The 20,000-nt window shown below is 41.5% G+C and overlaps 1 long non-coding RNA gene across 4 annotated transcripts in view; it reads left to right on the forward strand.

Annotated features, from left to right (window-relative positions):
- Window positions 1–18,558, forward strand: part of LOC126989471 (uncharacterized) — a 41,702-nt gene extending 23,144 nt beyond the window's left edge. For all 4 annotated transcript variants that reach the window (XR_007743310.1, XR_007743308.1, XR_007743307.1 and 1 more), the window contains 5 exons: window positions 1,036–1,149; window positions 1,805–1,901; window positions 4,278–4,371; window positions 11,031–11,099; window positions 18,366–18,558. This is a non-coding gene — a long non-coding RNA (uncharacterized LOC126989471). The remainder of the gene's footprint in view (window positions 1–1,035; window positions 1,150–1,804; window positions 1,902–4,277; window positions 4,372–11,030; window positions 11,100–18,365) is intronic.
- Window positions 18,559–20,000: the final 1,442 nt, after the last annotated feature.

A 20,000-nucleotide genomic window follows, 5' to 3' on the forward strand; every position in this document is an offset into this window, starting at 1 on the left:
GCTTAGCGGTGGAGTGCTAATCCAACACAGGTGGCGAGACAGATGTGAAGACTCGCTGCTGTGCCTGGGAACAGACTGCACAGCCTCGGTGGTGAGCAGCCTGCACATTGCCCCCACCTGAGTGACGAGTCCTCCACTGCACTGCACCTGACCAGACTTCAACAGCAGGATGGGCGGGCCTGGGGGAGACCTCAGGGAGTCGGCAGGGGCCTGATGGAAGGCCGCGGCGGCGACACACTCGGCGATCCCGATACCACACACGCACTCCACTCACTGTCTGTCAGACTGTCACCATGATTTCACTTAGTCACAAAAAAATTAACTTGCTATGTAGTGATTCTGGAAGTAGGTTTCTTGATGAAAGGGGAGAGGGGGCTGGAGGGGAAGGGGAGAGGCCAACAGGCTGGCCCCGGGCTACTCCATGCGGAGCGCCATGACCCACGTCTGACCTCAGTCAGGACTGGGCGTGTATCAGTCGTTGTCTTTCCCTGTAATCCCAAGCCATTCATAACACCATGCAGTCGTATTATGACTATGTGTATATTCCACAAATAGATAACGTACGGAATAACAGTGAGACAGATTGCCATGTGCAGGTCATCGCTAGATCTGTCAACAATGGAGGTTTCCCCGGCCCAAGCCACAGAGCTCATGTTAGAGTATAGTGACTTTATTTTGTTGTGATTTAACCGTGTAGCAGCGATGGGCCAAATTTGTGGCTTTACCGTGTAGCAGCGATGGGCCAAATTTGTGGCTTTACCGTGTAGCAGCGATGATCCAAATTTGTGACTTTACCGTGTAGCAGTGACGGGCCAAATTTGTGCCACGATATAAACCCCAAAAAAAGATGACACATAAACTGATCACAAATGCTTTGATATATATTATGAAATGGTTTGTGTGAGGGGTGATTTTTTCTCATTTTCTCGCTTAGAGGGACCATTAAGAAACATGATCCCCGCTGCTACCGGGTTAATTATTTTTTTGTATGTGTGTGTGTGTGTATAGTGAGTGACCTGTTTGCTCCCCTTCCAGCACTGCCGACACTTCCTGAACGCCTACAACAGCACGCTTGGGGACAGTCGACAGGTGTTCGCCGTGCCCTGCTACACTATGCACATTGGGAACCTCAAGCTGTGCAAGCCTAAGGTATGCTGCTGCTGCTGCTGTTACTACGAATGTTAATGATTTTTATTTATTTATTTATTATTTATTTTTTTATGGGGTCTTCGTGGTGCACTGGTTCACACACTCGGCTCACAACCGAGAGAGCCCGGGTTCAATTCCCGAGTGGAGTGGAAAAATTTGGGCGGCTTTTCCAATACCCTACGTAGCCCCTGTCCACCCAGCAGTGTACCAGGTATTAATCGGGGGTTGTGTCCCGTCTTCTGGGGTCTGTTCCCTTCTCCTATAATTCCTTCCCCTCCTGTCTCCCGCCGGCATATGACCACAGATGTTGTGTCCCGTCTCCTGGGGTCTGTTCCCTTCTCCTATAATTCCTTCCCCTCCTGTCTCTCTCCGGCATATGACCACAGATGTTGTGTCCCGTCTCCTGGGGTCTGTTCCCTTCTCATATAATTCCTTCCCCTCCTGTCTCTCTCCGGCATATGACCACAGATGTTGCGCTCACTAAACAAAACTCTCTCTCTCTCTCTCTCTCTCTCTCTCTCTCTCTCTCTCCCCCCTTATTGCCTTTGAGCTGCCTCCCTTTGCTGTAAAAATAAAAAATAGAAAGTTTTCACAATTTTGATATATTTTTTTCATTACCTACTGATCATCCTTTCCTTCCCTGCGGCCTACAAAGTGTGAGTTACCCGAGGGTTTGGATTGACTTCAACCTGGGCACCTCCTCCATCCTCATCCTGTGCCAGGTGGAGAGCACGCCCCAGCCCTCCCACCCGGTAAGTCAGTCAGGTAGTTGCTAGGTGACTAGGGGCCGTATAGCTAAACATTCCGTCGCCCAAGTTCACATATTTGACAAGGCATTCGTTGGAGTTTTGAGCAGGATTAGTTTTATGGCCCTGGTGGTAGTTTGATTCTTCTTCTGTACCGTGAACCTAAGGAAACACTCATTGGAACCTGATTGACCCACTCTTTGACCTTTAGAAATAGCTGATATGAGAACCCAAAATGTCTTATAAGACCGACCCAGGTCTCCCACTCTTGATGATCACATACTCTCTCCCAGTTGTTCATCCTTCTCATGTCTTCCTCCACACACTGTCTCCAGTAGGCATGTACCGATGTATTGGTATCGGTGGTATCGGCACATTTTAACCCGTCCACTGCAGTTGGAACGAATTTGGCTTTCACTGGTAGCCTGATAACATATACTCCCATGTCTTTCTCTGCCTCTGTGGTGGATAGTGGAGTGTTTCCCATGTGGTATTGGTGTGCTGGATATCCCTTCACTGGTAGCCTGATAACATATACTCCCATGTCTTTCTCTGCCTCTGTGGTGGATAGTGGAGTGTTTCCCATGTGGTATTGGTGTGCTGGATATCCCTTCACTGGTAGCCTGGTAACATATACTCCCATGTCTTTCTCTGCCTCTGTGGTGAATATTGGAGTGTTTCCCATGTGGTATTGGTGTGCTGGATATCCCTTCACTGGTAGCCTGGTAACATACACTCCCAGGTCTTTCTCTGCCTCTGTGGTGGATAGTGGAGTGTTTCCCATGTGGTATTGGTGTGCTGGATATCCCTTCACTGGTAGCCTGGTAACATACACTCCCAGGTCTTTCTCTGCCTCTGTGGTGGATAGTGGAGTGTTTCCCATGTGGTATTGGTGTGCTGTATATCCCTTCACGAGTACGTTGACTATTTGCCTTGTGAAGGTATGTTTGTGGGTCAATGTCAATGTGATTGTTTGTGATCTTGTACATAAGTGTAAGTCTGTGTGCTTGTCTGTGTATGTGAAGAGGGTCCATGTTTATCTGTTGTTTGATCCGTGATTTTTATATGAAGAAGCATTCCACAGTAAGTAGCAGGGGCTGGCCCAGCACTTTCTCACTCAAGGGAGGCACTAAGGAGCTGCCCATTTTCAATTTTTGGTTTATTTATGCCTGACCAACAGGACACCACAGGCTCAACCCCTTTACTACGGCCGGGCCAAAACGGCGCCATATCCGGGCTGGCCACGAGCACCAAATTTCAAACGTCGCTTCTGTTTATAACAAATTTTCAGCCATAAAGTCAACATAATCATCATGTATTATATATAAAAACATGCAGAATTAAATGGTGCACGTAAAGAAACATAGATTATTTGATCATTTTGAGATGTATGCATACAGAGAAATTTGTGTTATTCGTAGATGACGTGTGTGTGTTGAATTGTATTTCCTTATAATAGTTATGATAAAGAAACAGATTTGTGGAGGAGAAGGAATGGAAGGACACAGACGTGATTATGGAAAATATACCACTGACTACCCGACAATACACCGTGTGTGTGTGTGTGTGTGTTTACTTATTTGTGAAATCCAGGAAAAGAGCTGTACTAGGCCCGTGCTGTCCCGTCTCCATAACGCTTATCATCCAGTTTGGCTTTCAGTTCATGAATCGTTTTTGCACACACAGTCTCCTCGTCAAGTCCGTTCCATGTTGTTATGTATGGAAAACTGTATTTCTTGATGTCTCTCCTACAGTCCCTCTTCTTCAATTTCTTAACATTGCCTCTTGTCACACTTCTGTCACGTTCCACTAGGTCTTCCCTGTCCAATTTCTCCAATCCCTCCTGTATCCTGTATTAGGTCCCCTCTCTCTCTCTCTCTCTCCAGTGCTGTCAGTCCCAATTTCTCCAGTCTTTCTTCACAAGTATGTTCTCTCAGAGTTTCTGGTAATTTAGTCGCTGCTCTCTGTATTCTTTACAACTTTATAATTTCTTTCTTCAATCTAGGTGACCACACTAATGCTGCATATTGGACGTATCATCCACGTCTCTTTAATTCTCTGTCTCTGTCTCTTTAATTCTCTCTGTCTCTGTCTCTTTAATTCTCTCTCTGTCTCCATCTCTTTAATTCTCTCTGTCTCTTTCATTCTCTGTGTCTCTGCCTATTTCATTCCCTGTCTCTGTGTCTCTTTAATTCTCTGTCTCTCTCTGTCTCATTAATTCTCTGTCTCTCTTATTCTCTCTCTCTCTTATTCTCTCTCTCTCTCTCTCTCTCTCTCTCTCTCTCTCTCTCAATATCTATCTATTTATGTATTTTTACCTTAAAAAGAATTTATTACCACAAAAAAATAAACTATCAACTTTATTAATCTCCTTACTTATAGAGACAAGAGAAGGAAGAGGAAGAAAAAGAAGATGATGAAGAGGAAGAGGAGGATGACTTTGAAGACCAGCAGGCAGGCAGACAGACAGACATTGGTGAGTGTTGAATCATTTTCCTTCCATAAAACTCTCCTTCCTTCCTTCCTTCTTGTCTCTTGGATAGATTAGGATAAAAAGCCAGGTTATTTAAACCCTTCAGCAGTTTACATATTTGAGGCTTTCATAGGAGCTTTGAGAGGCATTTCCAGGGCTAGTTTAATGACCCTGGTGGTAGTGTGACCCTTCCTCTGTACCAAGAATTTAAAGGAACTCATTTGTCAAGACTTTCATTGGAGTTTGGGGCATTTCCAGGGCTAGTTTTATGACTCTGGAGGTAGTGTGACCCTTCCTCTGTACCATGAACCTAAAGAAACACACATTTGTCTAGACTTTCATAGGAGTTTGGGGAATTTCCAGGGCTAGTTTAATGACCCTGGTGGTAGTGTGACCCTTCCTCTGTACCAAGAACTTAAAGAAACACAGATTTGTCTAGACTTTGAGTTCGTATGGGGTGGTACGCTGGTGCCTCCAATGGACTCGCCATAACGCTCATTTTGCCATTTTCCACCGACGAGAGAGCCCGGGTTCAATTCCCGGGCGGAGTGGAAAAATTTGAGCGGCTTTTCCGATACCCTACGCCCCTGTCCACCCAGCAGTGAGTGGTTACCAGGTATTAATCGGGGGTTGTGTCCCATCTCCTGGGGTCTGTTCCCTTCTATAATTCCTTCCCCTTCTGCCTCTCTCCGGCAAGTGACCTCAGATGTTGCGCCGACTACATCAAACTTTTTCCAAACTCCCCCCTGTGCTAAGTCCTGTGATGCATAAACTTTAAAAACAGGTATTTTGCACTTTCCCATCTCAGATCATCTCCCAATGTTCTTAAATATATCAGCTAAACTCTATAACAAAAAATCCAAGACATATCTAATAATAATAAACAGCTGTTTTCAATTAAACTTAACTTTATATGCTGGCAAGACTATCTATCTGTACAAGATGTTAACTTAAATTGTGCTACATTCATTAAAAATATTCAAGACCTATTTGAGGAATGCTTTCCTATAAAAACAAAACATATATCAGAAAAACGATTTAATAGTCCCTGGATCACACAAGCTATCTTAAAATCCATAAAAACTAAAAACAATTTGTAAAAGGACTACAAAATTGGGGCCATATCTGAAGAGTATTATAACAAGTATCGAAATACACTAAACACAACGATAAGAACTGCCAAGAAACCATATTATATGAATACATTTACAAGCTTTAAAAACAATACAAAAGTAATATGGAAAGCTATTAATGATTTAAAAAACAATCACAATAGAACTTATCTAAATTACATTTCCTATAACAACAAAATATTAACAAGTCCAGATGAAATAACTGAAGCATTAATGAATACTATGTGAACCTCACCTAGATAGTAACATTCCACCATTTAATATTGACCCTATTAGCTTTCTCCCCAACAGTTATCCAACATCTATGGCAGCTCCTCATATTGACCCCCAAGAGGTAATCGTTATAATAAACAACCTAAAAAACACAAAAGCCAGTATAAATGAAAGTTCTGTATTTCTTATAAAAAACAACAAATACCAACTAGCCATTCCTTTATCAATTTTATTTAACCAATCTATATTTTATGGTAAACTCCCACAATGTCTAAAACATGCTAATATAATTCCAATTTATAAAAAGGGCCATAAAGATCTATTAAGTAACTACAGACCAATTTCTCTGTTAGATGTATTTTCAAAAATATTCGAAAAAATAATGAAAGCTAATCTAGTAAATTTCCTAGAGAATAAGTGAGTTATAACTCCATATCAATACGGCTTCAGACAAGGGTTAAGTACATTTAATGCTTGAAGTAATTTAAGTGAAAAAATCTACTCTACACCAGGATCAAAAAATTCTCTGTTAAGTATCTATATAGATTTCCAAAAAGCATTTGACACTGTTCGACATGACATTTTATTGAAAAAATTATATCATTACGGCATTAGAGGAATCATACATGACTGGTTCAAAGACTACTTGATAAACAGAACTCAATCCACTAAATTGCTCGACCACTCCTCCACACCACGGCTTATTAAATATGGAATACCACAGGGAAGTGTTCTAGGTCCAATTCTATTTTCATTTTGCATTAATGACCTACCACATATATTCAAAAACTGTAAAACTATATTATTTGCCGATGACTCAACTCTATATATAACTGGTACAGACCCAACTGCCATGGTACATAAAGCCAAGACGGAAATGGATATCTTCTATAAATGGTGTGTGAGCAATAGATTGACAGTAAATCAAAATAAAACTTATTATATGCTATTCACCAACAAACATACACAATCTCTACCTCCATTATTTTACAATTTCAGTATAATAAAAAGAATAACCCAGCATACACTATTAGGGATCACTTTTGATGACTCACTAACATTCAAACCTCATATATCAAATATGTCCCTTAAACTATCTAGAATAGTTGCCCTTCTCTTTAAAATTAAAGATCACATGCCTCGTTATGTTTTGAAAATCATATATGATGCTCATGTCTTACCCATTCTAAGTTATTGCATACCCATTTGGTGTAACACTTACCCAACCCATCTGTTACCCCTTTTCCAATTACAAAAGAAAATAAGAAGAATTATTACAAACAGCGAATATTACGCACACTCTCTACCACTCTTTAAGGAAACAAATACTTTAACACTTTTCAATTTAAATAAACTTCATATGGGTATTTATATGTATAAAACAAAAAGTGAACATACTATGTTACTGCAACCCCACCATAACTATCACACTCGTACCAGCCACAATCTGAATGTACCTCCACACGCCCTATCCCTATATCAACACTCCCTGTCATGCAATGGCCCCAAACTATGGAACTCAATACCTCAACACATAAAACTCCTTCCAAACCTAAATTCCTTTAAAAATCATCTAAAAAAATATATACTATCCGTACTATAAAAGCTGCATATATCTCTTATTCAATGTCATTATTATTATTATTATTATTATTATTATTATTATTATTATTATTATTATTATCACTATCACTACTTTTACTATTATTATTACTATTACTATTATCTTCAACTGTTGTGTACCATTATTATTATCATTATTATTATGTCATTATATTATATTGCTAGATTATTATTTTGAATACTTCGTCTAATGTTACTTGGGCCAGAAATTTAGTAGACTAACATGTCCAGAAAAAAATAAAATTTAAAAAAATCTATACCAATTGTTGCCCCAAAAGCTCTAGCTTCCTATGGGCTACTTGCACAACTAATCTATGTTATATCAACCAATGTATATACAAATTGCATGTATAATAAAATGTTTCAATGTTTCCACCCCTCCAATCTTTCCTTCCCTCCAATTTTTTCTCCTTTCCTCCAATCTCTCCTTCCCAACTCCCTCCAATCTTTCTTCCTTCCCTCCAATCTTTCCTCCACTCTCTGTTCCCAGGAGGAGTGTTATCAAGGTGTCATAAAAGGTGCTAGATAATGGTACAATAGATAAATATAGGTAATAGATGCAGTGTCTCCTAATCACTATATAATCTATATTTGGTAAAAATGTGCACTGATTTTTAATATGTATGTATATTTCAACTATGTGTAAATCTATGTGTTTATTTTTGTATATGTATCTTATCTATTATCTATCTATCTATCTGTCATCCAATATACTTTGAAAGAGTCTAAATCGTAAAGGAGTAATAGTTGATGTGAGGGTCAGGTCATATTAATTGCCCACCTGGAACACACATTTAACAAGGCGTTCGTTGGAGTTTGAGGTCGTTCCAGGGGTACTAGCTTCATGACCCAGGTGGTGCTTTAATAACCCTTCCTATGTACCATGAACCTAAAAGAAACACTCAATAGAACCTAATTATTCTCCTTTTTGGCCTTTGGAAGTAGTTGATGTGAGGGTCAGGTCATAGTCTTATTAATTGCCCTCCTGGAACACACATTTAACAAGGCGTTCGTTGGAGTTTGAGGTCATTCCAGGGGTACTAGCTTCATGACCCAGGTGGTGGTTTAATAACCCTTCCTATGTACCATGAACCTAAAAGAAACACTCAATAGAGTCTAATTAGTCTCCTTTTTGTCCTTTGGAAATAGTTGATGTGAAAGGTAGAAGTGTCTGATGGTCACATTCTTAAATATAGCCAAGACACATACTTAAGACGGCTTTCCTAGGAGTCATAGGCATTCCCGGGGGTTGGCCCAGGTGGTGGTTTAACCCTTCCTCTGTACCATGAACCTAAGAAAACACTCATTAGAAACCGACTGACCACCTTTTCGGCCTTTAAAATTGGTTAACTTGAGGGGCTCAGAATGCCGCCCTAGGCCCGGATTCATCAATCTTACCAACCACGCCTTTGGTATCTCTCACATTTACCGGAGCGCTACCAGAGCTGCGGCATCTTTCAAACACGGCATTCATCAACAGTATGGTAACGCTCCGGTAACTCGCACCCTAGCAACAATTGGTTGGGCTGGATAGCCAATCACGTGCGACCTTTGATGCTGTATTTCAGCTTTCACGTGTCGTTTGTTTACTAATACACAGACTTCAAAATCAAGACATGTGTATTGTACAGGCGTAAATACTGCCTTAAAACAAATAATTAGCGTGGTGATCCCTCAATTAGATGTGGCGTTTTTTACGAATGAATGCCGTTACTTGTATATTTATTCTTGAAATAAAAATATACTTGCTTATGTAGCCTAGCAATATTCTGAACATTTTTGTATGTTACCTACATAGTTTTCCATCGCCAACGCCAGCTGCGTGCCTCGCTATCACAAGACTGGGTATTATTCTAATGTTTGCCCATACTCACCCCTCGCAACCAAAACTGACTAGGGGGCCATTGTCATCATGCCTCACTGGTGCAGCCAAGCAATGGGTGTGGGCGTGGGAAGCTGTGGCTGCTGAGGTGAATGGCGTGATCGAGTGGCTTCGTGAGTAGTGTGGAGGAGGTCAGAGCAAAATTTTACGACATTAAACTCCACAGCAAGAATATTGGAGACTTGAGACGGGAGGTGACTGTCACAGGCAGAACATTATTCCCTCTGCAGTGTTTTAACAAGTAGGGAAAAGTCATGTGGGTGGACAGTTCCACAGACTTACATACTATAGAGTGCGGCCTGCAAGTGAAGCCAGCCTGAGGCTGTGCACGGGTGTGCCCAGTTCATCCCAAACCGACGACTTCACACCCCTCACTCCCACCCCGTTTCCTGACCCCAACATTCATTTTTGAGAAAAATGTAGACCACCATCATCTTCTTGAGAAAATTCTGCATCACACTAACATAAAATTGTAACAATAATGTTTAAATACACATACGAAAATCAAAATTAAATGAATAGGGAGTACACATTTTCTTGCATTTATTTCTCTTCAACTCCTTCGTACTCAGCTGGTTTTCGTCACATGGCTTCTATAAGCCCAGATCCTAAATCTGCATACTTTTCTGCTTCTGATGGTGTAGGGCACGTTACAAGGTAAAAAATACATTGGCTCAAAATCGCCTCCGAACATGAGCCACGGCAGTGTCTAAGCACTTACCACGCCTGTGGTAACTCAGTTACGGGTGCTCGGAGCCGCAGTAACTTTTGGCCTTACCACGGCTCCGGTAAGTGGTTGATGAATGCCGATTTACCGGGTGGGCGGAGATACCGCGAGACTTACCAGACAGAGGTCCGGTAAATGGTTTGATGAATCCCGCCCTAGCTAAGCTACAATGGGTGTGTGCCATGACTGACCTAAATTGTACACTGCCATATTACATTATTATAAGTCCACAGTATACCCATCACAGCAACACTGTACCCAGCGTTGCCATGTACTCAAATCATTGCATATATTGTTTCAAGACCCTAAAACTATTGTACAAGCACCAATAACGCCCTAAAATTAAAGTTAATGTTATTAGTGTCAAGTATTGATGCTTTTGTGTCAATACTTATGAGTAAAAAAAAAAAAAATGCGATATGTGTTCACGGTGGTTCATGGTAAGCTGGCAACGTTGACTGTACCTCATATATCACACTTGACTGGGGCCGCCAAACCCTTCGGATAAGCTAAATTGCACTTGCCAAACAGTAGAGTCAATGGGGTTTACTTTAATGGGGTCCAGGCCCTCCCCAAGTTGCCCATTCTTCCCCCATTACGCTCACTCTTCCAGGCAATGGTGGGATACATCCAGCGTGTTAGTAGAAGGGTTAAACAGCGTATCATTGTGCCGTGTGGGGACATGGCAGCCTCCTGGTACTGAAGGGAAGTGTGCTGTATAGGTTAGGAATTACCTTCTGAATAAAGCCTTGAACGTAATGACGCCGCACTCTGCTCATTTGAAAAGCTGTTATGAATGTTTGGGACAGGTTACTACGGTGGCTAGGTCATTACATACTCAAATCAGGACTAGGTTTTGGGAGACAGGTCAGGTCATTTTGTTGTAGACTTGTGATACTGGGCTGGACTGCACTGGGTACACCATCGCATGCTGAAGTTGTTGCGCACAATTTATAATGATATTTTTTTGGAGTGACGGGCTTTTTTTCATTATTGGTTCCTTTTTTTTTCTTGAACTGTTTACTGTACACAAAAAGTATGTTAAATGTTTACACAGTTAATTGACACCGAACTTGATTTGCAGACACTACCAAACGAAGAAGAGGAGGAGGAGGAGGAAGAAGAAGACGAGGAACACAGGAGGAACCCATTGGTGAGTGTTAATTTATTTTTTTCTAAAATGGTTAACGAGCAATCAAGGAATTTTTATAATAAGGAGGGAAAGTGTGATGCTTTTTTGTAGTTTTGTTAAGTTGTCGAGGGGGAGAAGGCCCCCATTAGATAGCTTACACTATAGCTGGTCTGTTTCGTTAGGGGGGGTCCATGGGCGCAAAGGGGGGATTATATACATCCATTTAGACTTTGTGGATCATTTTTAGTGGAGGTAATTCTCTCTCTCTTTCTCTCTCTCTCTCTCTCTCTCTCTCTCTCTCTCTCTCTCTCTCCATTATCTATCTTGGTCGCTTCCATTAAAATCTTTCTTATATTTTCTCCCTCTCAGCAACAGCTTTCTCCCTCTCTGTTCCGTCCTTCTTGGCTCGGGGGCCTCTTAAACAAGGCGTCACAGTGCAGGGCGGCGTTAACAGGAGCCCAATCAGAGTGGGATGGACGCAGGAGAGGTTTGAATTTAATCTGGGTTTTGATGACACAATATTAACTATATCCTCGGATTGGCATTATAAGACACTTTTGCTTCTCACGTCAACTATGTTCTGTATTTCTGAAGGTCAAAGAGGGGGGCAATCGGGTTCTAATGAGTGTTTCTTCATGTTCAGGGTACAGAGGAAGGGTCAAACTACCACCTGGTCATAAAACTATACTCCTGGAAATGTCAAAGACTCCTAGGAAAGCCTTGCCAAATATGTGTTTCTTCATGTTCAGGGTACAGAGGAAGGGTCAACCTACCACCTGGTCATAAAACTATACTCCTGGAAATGTCAAAGACTCCTTGGAAAGCCTTGCCAAACATGTGTTTCTTCATGTTCAGGGTACAGAGGAAGGGTCAAACTACCACCTGGTCATAAAACTATACTCCTGGAAATGTCAAAGACTCCTAGGAAAGCCTTGCCAAATATGTGTTTCTTTAGGTTCAGGGTACAGAGAAAGGGTCAACCTACCACCTGGTCATAAAACTATACTCCTGGAAATGTCAAAGACTCCTTGGAAAGCCTTGCCAAATATGGAAGATTAAATAGTTTGGAAAACCTGACCATTGTGTAGTGAGGTAGAGGAGGGAGGCCTTCCCCTACCTTCTGACAGCTATCAAATGTCAGGCTGGGGAACACAATTAAATGACCTCTAAGGCAGTGAGAAGAGCAGAGTGGCTACACTGCATGTACTTTCTGGGAACAGCACAGCTAGAATCACACACTGACTCAACTAAAGAATTTTATTTTATTTTATATTTTTTACAATTCAATATTCTTATATCCAATTATGTCGCCCCCAACCCAGGGCCTTGGTTACCCCCGCCCCCTATACGTTTGCCACTGGTACAATGAGGTCTCCTTTTTCCAGTGATCATTCCCTTCCTAGTGCAGCAGCCAGTGTCGGTGGATATGCTATCCCAACCTGTCAAGGCGTGTATCTCAACATTTAATGAAGGGATTTGCTTCTCTTTCTCACAAAGTTATATTTCAACTTGAAACATGCAATCTATAGACATGAACCATGACCATGAACCATGAACCTTAAAGACACACTTTTGAGAAGACTTTTGTGGGAGTTCTCACCATTTCCAGGGGTAGTTTTATGACACTGGTGGTAGAGAGACCCTTGTTCTTTACCATGAACCTGAGAAACACTCATTTGAGAAGACTTTTGTTGGAGTTCTCGGTATTTCCAGGGGTAGTTTGATGACACCAGTGGTAGTTTTATTGATGTAGTGGTCAGTTCTGGTCCCTGTACAGGTTCTGCAATAAAAGTCCTGTGCCTTATTCCTTCAGAGCCATTGGTAGTGTCACCTTGAGAGGTTTAACCCGGTGGTAGCAGCGTGGATCATGTTTCTTAATGGTCCCTCCAAGCGAGAAAAATGAGAAAAAATCACCCCTCACACAAACCATTTCATAATATATATCAAAGCATTTGTGATCAGATTATGTATCATCTGTTTTGGGGGGTTTAAATCATGGCACAAATTTGGCCCGTCGCTGCTAGACGATAAGCCACAAATTTGGCCCGTCACTGCTACACAATAAGCCACAAATTTGGCCCGTCGCTGCTACACAATAAGCAGTGGTTAGCACACTCGGCTCACAACCGAGAGAGCCCGGGTTCGATTCCCGGGCAGAGTGGAAAAAATTAGGCGACTTTTCCGATACCCTACGCCCCTGTCCACCCAGCAGTGTACCAGGTATTAATCAGGGGTCGTGTCCCGTCTCCTGGGATCTGTTCCCTTCTATAATTCCTTCCCCTCCTGTCTCTCCGGCATATGACCACAGATGTTGCGCTGCCCACTAAACCAAACTTTCCAAACTACGTGTTAGCCCTGTGTACCCAAGCTCAGTGAAGGAGAGAGGTGCCAGTGACTCAGGATCACAAGTGCACTGATGAGCCTTGACGAGATAATGCATTGCTAATATGCTGTGAATACATTGTTGACGTAAGCGTACTATAATAATTGGTCGGGGTGATAATTCTTGACCGTAAGGGTGCTTGTTCGTATGCAAGATGTCATTCTGGTGCTAACTAACTCAGCTCCGAGTCACTGACATTAGGTCCTCAATGCATTACAGAGATTATTGACAATTATTATGAGACTGTGGTGTGGATGCAATTATTTTGTCAGCCATTCCACTCAGGACATTGATCGCTATTCTGAGACGCTGCCAACTAAATGCCAAAAAAGAGGAAAATGTGTTCTGAGGAGTTTTTAGAGTTATGGGTACAGAATCCTTGTCAGACTCCCACCAGGGTCAAAACACTAGCCATGGAAAGGCCCACAACTCCTACCAAAGCCATGTTAAGTGTGTGTGTGTGTGTGCTTGAGTGCAGAAACCTTTGATAACATGTAGGGATGTATCGCTATGGGTGGTATCGGCACATTTTAAGAGTACTAATGTACTTTCTTTTTTCTTTCCTTCTATGGTGGAGCAACGAGTAGTGTTTTTTTTTTTTTTTTATTAACATTTGATATTGCCTTTTAGCTGCTGGAATTATTGTATAAAAAAATTAATGCACAAGTATTGGTATCAGTCAAATATTGGGGTATCGGTATCGGTAAAAATTTTGGTATTGGTACATCCTTAATAACATGGACCATTCTCAGGCAGTTTAAATGCTGGGGCTGACCTCATCCTTATTTAATTGAGTCAATGATAACTCTAGGTGGTGGTATAGAAGCATAATTACCGGTAAAAGTTTACAGAATTATAATATCTGCCAAAATTAATACGTAAAGCACATACTGCACCATAGCTATACGATATATGAGGATGATAGGTATCTATTTAATAATGATTGTATGCACCCCTGCTGTGATTACACTGTTAAAACTCTGCTGCAAGGCTTTGAGGCCTGTCACTAGTGGAGCCTGTGGCCACATGTCTGCAGACCCATTCATACGTTAGAGATGGACCCACCAGTCGGCTGTGCTATTTGACGATGACAGAGGTCCTCCCCTTCAAGGATAAGGATGACTTTGTGCTGATCTTGTGGGGTCTACATTGCCACTAACTTGAGCAGAGAGAGAGAGAGAGAGAGAGAGAGAGAGAGAGAGAGAGAGAGAGAGAGAGAGAGAGAGAGAGAGAGAGAGAGAGAGAAACCATTCCTAAGAGTGGGGAAAAATTAACACTTACCTCCTCCTCCTCTTCTTCTTCTAATCTTCCTCTTATTTGCCTTTTTCTTCAAGCCTGTAATAATTGCAACACCCAATTAGTACTGTATGCTGGGACATGAGTAAATTATTTTAGTTGTAAAACCAGAAAAGAAAGTCCTTGACCCGGGTTTAGCAGGCGTGCCCTAACACCTGTACCCATTTGAGTGACCTGCCAGGCTTTGTACAGGGAGGGCAGACCACTCAGGGACAGAATAAGGCAACACTGGGGCCAACTTACCTAACAGTACATTTTGGCTGGGTGTGCCATCCAGGCTATAGGTGTACCCAGGGTAGGTTATGTATGCTACAGGCTGTGAATGAAGGGCAGGTTGTGCATCTCTTCCTGGGTCACTGGCTCCACCACCTACACACTAATTGAGCTGGTTTATGCCTTGCAGCCTTCACCTTCAGTCTCCTCAGCACAGCAACACTAAACCCAGCCAAGCACTGGAATACCCACCTGTCAAGGCTATTATTGCTGCTTGTACAGATGGTGCAAGAGAATCAAACCCCAAGCAGGCCGCGACCACCTGCAGGGGGACTTACATTGGGATGTTTGTTTTTGCCTGCTACTGTGTATAGCTATGTTTAAGACCACGCTGTGAATATATATCATGTTCCTGGTCATGGCTCACTCACTCACTCACTCACTGTGTAAGGAATTGGGTTCATATACACTCCCAGGAAGGTCATACTGGTGCCTGCTACTGTCTATAGCTATGTTTAAGACCATGCTGTGAATATATATCATGTTCCTGGTCATGGCTCACTCACTCACTCACTCACTGTGTAAGGAATTGGGTTCATATATGCTCCCAGGAAGGTCATACTGGTGCCTGCTTCTGTCTATAGCTATGTTTATGACCACGCTGTGAATATATATCATGTTCCTGGTCATGTCTCACTCACTCACTCACTGTGTAAGGAATTCGGTTCTTATACACTCCCAGGAAGGTCATACTTGTGCCTGCTACTGTCTATAGCTATGGTTATGACCACGCTGTGAATATATATCATGTTCCTGGTCATGTCTCACTCACTCACTCACTCACTGTGTAAGGAATTTGGTTCATATACACTCCCAGGAAGGTCATACTGGTGCCTGCTACTGTCTATAGCTATGTTTATGACCACGCTGTGAATATATATCATGTTCCAGGTCATTGCTCACTCACTCTATAAGTAATTGGGTTCATATACACTCCCAGGAAGGTCATACTGCTGCCTGCTACTGTCTATAGCTATGTTTATGACCACGCTGTGAATATATATCATGTTCCTGGTCATGGCTCACTCACTCGCTCACTCACTGTGTAAGGAATTGGGTTCATATACACTCCCAGGAAGGTCATACTGGTGCCTACTACTGTCTATAGCTATGTTTATGACCACGCTGTGAATATATATCATGTTCCTGGTCATGGCTCACTCACTCACTCATTCACTCATTCACTCTGTAAGGAATTGGGTTCTTTTACACTCCCAGGAAGGTCATACTGGTGCCTGCTACTGTCTATACCTATGTTTATGACCACGCTGTGAATATATATCATTTTCCTGGTCATGGCTCACTCACTCACTCACTCATTTTTTCCTTTTACGCCACTCCAATTTCTTCCACTTTCCCTGTCTAGCTCCTCCAAGTCCTTTTATTCGCTAATTGGTCAGTCTTTCCTCTCCCTATCCACACTATCTGCATCTTCCTATCTTCATCCATTCTCTTGCTATTCCCATTTTTATCAAGGACTGTGCCTCGTGTTCCACTTTCCTCGAATAGTAAAACCTTCCTCTATACACGGCTCCACATTCCAGTTATATTTTCTAAACCTCCTTGTATCCACTTATAGGTCAGTCTATCCACCCTTTATCTGTAATATCCGCATCTTCCTATATTTATCCATTCTCCTGCTATTCCAGTTCTTGTACTTACTTTTGTCATTGTTGTTGTTTTTGCCGGGGTTTTGTTCCTCTCGTCAAGGGTCCGTACCTAACCTGATGGTGTTGGCTGACCTGTGGTGACTCTGCCTCTTCCTCCTTCTTCCTCCCTTATACCTCCATCTCTGGACCTTTCTCTCCCTGTGTATATTTATTATTCGCATTTTATTTCCCTTCCATTGTGTATTTACCTCCTCCTTCTCACTTTCTCTCTCTCTACACATAATCAGTCCGTTCCTAGTCAGTGCGTAGTGTTTTATATACGAGGCATCCTGCCGAGAGGGTTTAAGTGACCTGTTCTTCAGTAAAGGTTCAGTTTCCCTCCCAGAGCACATTTCAAGACTCCCGACCTTTCCTTATAACATACACAAGGTCCCACGTGCCCATCTCGGCTGGACGCCGGGCAGTTTTTGTAATGTTGGCTTCGGTTTCTCAGATTGTGATGCGTTTTGTTAGATTTTTCCTTCGTTTTTATACGTATTGGTATTGTTCGTACCTCAGTTTTTTTCTTAATGATTATTTTGTCTATATATCATTCCATGTTATTTTCATCATTCCATTCCTTCTCATTGCGTAATATACGAGATGTCCAGTCAAGATCGGGTTGAAGTGACCTGTTCTCGAGTATATTAGGGTTGGATTCCTCCCCCCAGAACACTTATAAGACTCCCAACCCCTTGCCTTTACCATATACAAGGTCTCTTATGCCTATCTTAGCTGGACGTCTTGTAGTTTGTGTAAAATTTGCTTCGGTTGTCACAGATTTCACCTTCTCTGTTCTCTTTGTGTGTTGTTCAGGCTTCTCTTGTTGATATATTTCATTTGCGGTTTTGGTAATTATTTAGACCTTTGATATACGTCTACGCTCTCATTACCACTCCTCTCAACTCTTCCTTGATTTGATTCTTCTTTTAACTCATCTTTTACTCTCCCTTTTTGTGTTTCTTTTACTATCAACTTCTCTTTCCATTCCTCTTCTAATAGGTTTTGTTAAGAACTTTAAACATTTTGCTTACTATTATATTGAGATGTTATAGTATATATCTATATCTATATATCTATATCTATATATCTATATCTATATATCTATATCTATATATCTATATCTATATATCTATATCTATATCTATATATCTATATCTATATCTATATATCTATATCTATATATCTATATCTAATATATATCTAATATATATCTATATAAATATATATATATATATATATATATATATATATATATATATATATATATATATATATATATATATATATCTATATATATATATATATATATATATATATATATATATATATATATATATATATATATATATATATATATATATATATATATATATATATATATATATATATATATATATATATATATATATATATATATATATTGCATATATATATATATATATATATATATATATATATATATATATATATATATATATATATATATATATATATATATATATATATATATATATATATATATATATATATATATATATATATATATATATATAACTTATTGTTTTTCTAAATGCAAAAAAATTTTTTTTTGTCAATTATTTATTAAATAAATAGAGCACATTTCCTTCACTAAGAGGCTGATTCTGCAGGAACTTGACATCTTGGTGTTCTTTCTTCTTCCAGAGTGTGCAGTGTGCCGCTTGACCAAGACGCCAGAGATGTCCGTTCAGCCATTCAATTCTGCCGAGGGAAAGAAATCGTGTTAGTCAACTCTGATGACTTGTACTTTTCTCTGTGGGCTCTGCTGTAAGCCAGTCATGGAAGATGTGAACTGTATCTGTACTATGAAGTCTTATAAATAAACTTAAGGGCCACACCTATGACTTTATCTTGCCCCAAACCCATTTAGCTAATCTCCGGACACTTTTTTAGATATAATTGACTTAGGTACATTTTTCAGGCTACTTTTAAAGCAAGTTACAGCATTTTTTTATCGTTTTCAAGATGTTTTTGAGCCGTAAGGTGATATATCTAGTTGCTTTGATCTGGTGATAGTTTTACACTCCCTCTGCACAATGAACGGTTAAACCACCCATGAAAACCCGGTTAGCCTTCTGTGGCCTTGGGAAACAGTCATAACAGCTTTTCAAACAAGCAAACTGCGGCGTCATTAAGTTCAAGAATAGAGGCTTTATTCAGAAGGTAATTCCTGGTACAGTAAGCAGTATAATCTGACTTACAGTGGACTACACAGACTCTGGAGATAGAGAGCAAAGATCCGCACTCGTAGCTCACCCAAACAGGTCCCAATGCTTAACCTATATGGCACACCACACTTCCCTTCAGTACCAGGAGGCTGCTGGGTCCTCACACGGTACAATAATATCATGTTTAAAGAGAAAGAAAGATGCTTGGCGTGAGAACAGGGTAACTTTTGATATGAATAGTGGCACTGTACGGAAACATCTGAACATGGACCGGGGCTTTCAGAAGGTGCACCCGAGGAGAAAGACTTCACTAGCAGATGCTTGGCGTGAGAACAGGCTAACTATAGCAAGGACAAACACATATCTCTCACCCCTTCACTCTTGTCACCCTTCCTCACCCCCCCACACATCACTCACCCCTTCACTCTTGTCACCCTTCCTCATCCCCCACACATCACTCACCCCTTCACTCTTGTCACCCTTCCTCATCCCCCACACATCACTCACCCCTTCACTCTTGTCACCCCTTCCTCACCCCCCACACATCACTCACCCCTTCACTCTTGTCACCCTTCCTCACCCCCCACACATCACTCACCCCTTCACTCTTGTCACCCTTCCTCACCCCCCACACATCACTCACCCCTTCACTCTTGTCACCCTTCCTCATCCCCCACACATCACTCACCCCTTCACTCTTGTCACCCCTTCCTCACCCCCCCCACACATCACTCACCCCATCACTCTTGTCACCCCCACATCACCCCTTCACTCTTGTCACCCTTCCTCACCCCACATCACTCACCCCTTCACTCTTGTCACCTTCCTCACCCCCACACATCACTCCTCACCTCTTGTCACCCTTCCTCATCCCCCACGCATCCTCACCCCTTCACTCTTGTCACCCTTCCTCATCCCCACACATCACTCACCCCTTCACTCTTGTCACCCTTCCTCACCCCCCACATCCTCCACCCTCCTTGTCACCCCTTCCTCACCCCCACACATCACTCACCCCTTCACTCTTGTCACCCTTCCTCGCCCCCCTATAGCAAGGACAAACACAAATCTCTCACCCCTTCACTCTTGTCACCCTTCCTCACCCCCCTAT

Source organism: Eriocheir sinensis, unplaced genomic scaffold, assembly GCF_024679095.1.
Source record: "Eriocheir sinensis breed Jianghai 21 unplaced genomic scaffold, ASM2467909v1 Scaffold1183, whole genome shotgun sequence".
NCBI classification, from domain to species: domain Eukaryota; kingdom Metazoa; phylum Arthropoda; class Malacostraca; order Decapoda; family Varunidae; genus Eriocheir; species Eriocheir sinensis.